Genomic DNA, 2,420 nt, shown 5'->3' on the forward strand with positions numbered 1-2,420 from the left:
CCGAAAGCTCGGTGGCGGCCGTGAGCATAGTTTTGTGACGCCGTTGCTCTGTCCTCCCGCAGCTGATGGTTCCGGCCCTGGCCGTGGCCTGCCTGCTGGCGGCGGCCGACGCCTTCCCGCAAGGGTATGAGCCAGAGCCGGTCTACGGCTACCAGCCGGAGCAGCCGTACGGCCGCGACAAGTTTGTGGTGGCGGAAATCCAGCCCCGACAAGGCTACGGCAAACCCCTCCTACGGACGCGTCAAAATACAGGTGCGTGCTGATGTGTGGCATGGTGGGGCATGTCACGCCACAGGTAAGGCATGCCATGCCACACATGCTGTGAAATTTCACAGATTAAGTTAAAATTGAGGTGTTACGTTAGGCATGTGCATCCGAATAAACGCCGATGCCTGAAGTCCCTGCTGTTATATGCACGTTAGTTTCATCAAAACGCTGACCACGGAAGTGCTTGATCCACGCTACGGTGTGCGGCATGTTTTCCTTTGCGCCGACTAACTGCTATTTTCACCCACATAATGCATAGGGGAGTGCAGCCGTGAGCACAGACTAGGCTACTGACAGACTCACAGACAGAAAGACTCACAGACTAGACTAGGCTCACAGACAGACAGACGAGCTCCACTGGAAGAGAGCCGCGCAAGTGAAATGCAATGCTGGAGGTGTCACCAATTGGAATTGATATAGTTCGGTAATTCTTATACGTTAATGGACCAATAATGGAACGATTTCAACACACATATCGCACACACACCGTGTTTTTTTTCTCCAATTACGGCAGGTTCTTATTCAATTCACCCAGCAAACATTCCATGGATTGCTCGAATTGCTCTGTGCTGTAAGTAGTTGGTTCGTGCCGTATCTACGTGCTGCTTGTGTGCTTGCCATTTGCACACACCCATGTCGGATGAAGAGACCTCACTTCACGCGGTAGGGGTAGCCAATTCTGTTTTGTGCCTCGCATGAAGACGACTGTCAAAAGCTACTGATCCCGCCGTCGCACCTCCCCGGCGCGCCCTTCTGCCGCGCCAGCCGGTGTGCGGTCTCTGAAGCTCTCCCCCTGCTGCAGACGTACCGCGGGCCCAGCAAGGGTCACGGCTACGACGTGTTCGCGCCCTGGGGCTATTACGTCACGCAGCCCGAGGATGATAAGGGCTACGGTTACCACTGAGCCGCGGACGTCATGACGTCAGAGCAGGATAAGGTAAGCATCTGCCCATCGCTGTCAGCAGGTTGTCATAGTCAGCCGGATGTCGAATGATCCTAACTCGCACGTTAGCTAAGTCGTTAGTGTTAATGAACGATTCGTTTTCTTCCTTAAAGGTTGATATCAGCGTTCACGCCACTGATCCGCTTGTGTGAGTGATAGGCATTTATGACCTCCAGCTGTTCTGCATGTCTGTGTCCGTGGAAGTGCCTGGTCTTTATCCAGAGCTTGCTCTGACATTTAGCAATGATAAATGCTGGGACTCCGTATGAGCTAAAATATGAATCTTCTGTATAAGCTAACTCGAAAGCACGAACTCGAACCTCTGTGTCACAGGTCACATGACGAGCAGAAATTGTCCACAAAAAACTTCCGAGGAGCTGAAATAGGGCCCTGGTGGAGCTGGAGGTTTAATGGTGGGGTCAGGGCCAAGGGTTAGGGTCAAGGGTCAGGGTCAAGGTCCGCGCTAGAAGTAATCGGCCGCACGGTCGTGGTGCAGCTAACGCCCTATCGATGTTCCAGATGATGTGCCCACTAGTCTTTTCATCAGCCGGGCTCTTCCGCGATCCGAAGTCACCCCCGGCCTCTAGGCCGACGTGACCTTGTGCGAACCTTGGGCGACCCCTGCTGACATCAGCTGGCAGCGCAGTGCCGCACTTCCCTTGCCGGTGCGCCACATGTTCATTGTTCTTGGCTGCATTGCGCATGCGTTCGCACTGAATAAACATCGCGTAGTTGGAAGCCCTGTTGCAAGACATCACGACCCTCATGACAGAGGAGTGAATAGCAAAGGCGATATGTACAGACCAGGGTCATACTGGAACTAAATTGTGCTCCAAGGTATGACATGCTGGGACTTGCTTGGTAATATACAACGTCAACGTGAACAAATCGAGGTGTGCCTCCACTTCCGTGTGGGCACAGGACACCTCGGTATGAAATATACAAAGCGAATTGTGCCCTCTGTGATACACCGTAAGCAGACTGTGGCTCTCGGCAACGTGTGGGAAAACTTCAACACGGCATAAGTTGGAGGAACAACACAACAGCATGAGGACTTAATCATGATCAACTTCAAGCAACTTCAAGTGGCTTCATGAAACTTCTGTCCCCGTAGAGAGCCTTGCCAGATCATTCCTCAAGACAAAAACACTGACTGGTCGTCGGCGACCAGCGCAGTTCCCACGCCCGAGCCAAATCGTGCAAGACTATG

General features: G+C 52.9%; 1 long non-coding RNA gene across 1 annotated transcript; it reads left to right on the forward strand.

Annotated features, from left to right (window-relative positions):
• The first annotated feature begins 222 nt into the window (after positions 1-222).
• LOC119103785 (uncharacterized) lies at positions 223-1,836 on the forward strand. Its single transcript, XR_005094809.1, has 3 exons — positions 223-252; positions 1,070-1,204; positions 1,730-1,836. It is a non-coding gene; the product is annotated as an uncharacterized LOC119103785 (long non-coding RNA).
• The last annotated feature ends 584 nt before the right edge of the window (positions 1,837-2,420 follow it).

This window comes from Pollicipes pollicipes, unplaced genomic scaffold (genome assembly GCF_011947565.3).
Source record: "Pollicipes pollicipes isolate AB1234 unplaced genomic scaffold, Ppol_2.1 Scaffold_5724;HRSCAF=6776_pilon_pilon_pilon, whole genome shotgun sequence".
Classification (NCBI taxonomy): domain Eukaryota; kingdom Metazoa; phylum Arthropoda; class Thecostraca; order Pollicipedomorpha; family Pollicipedidae; genus Pollicipes; species Pollicipes pollicipes.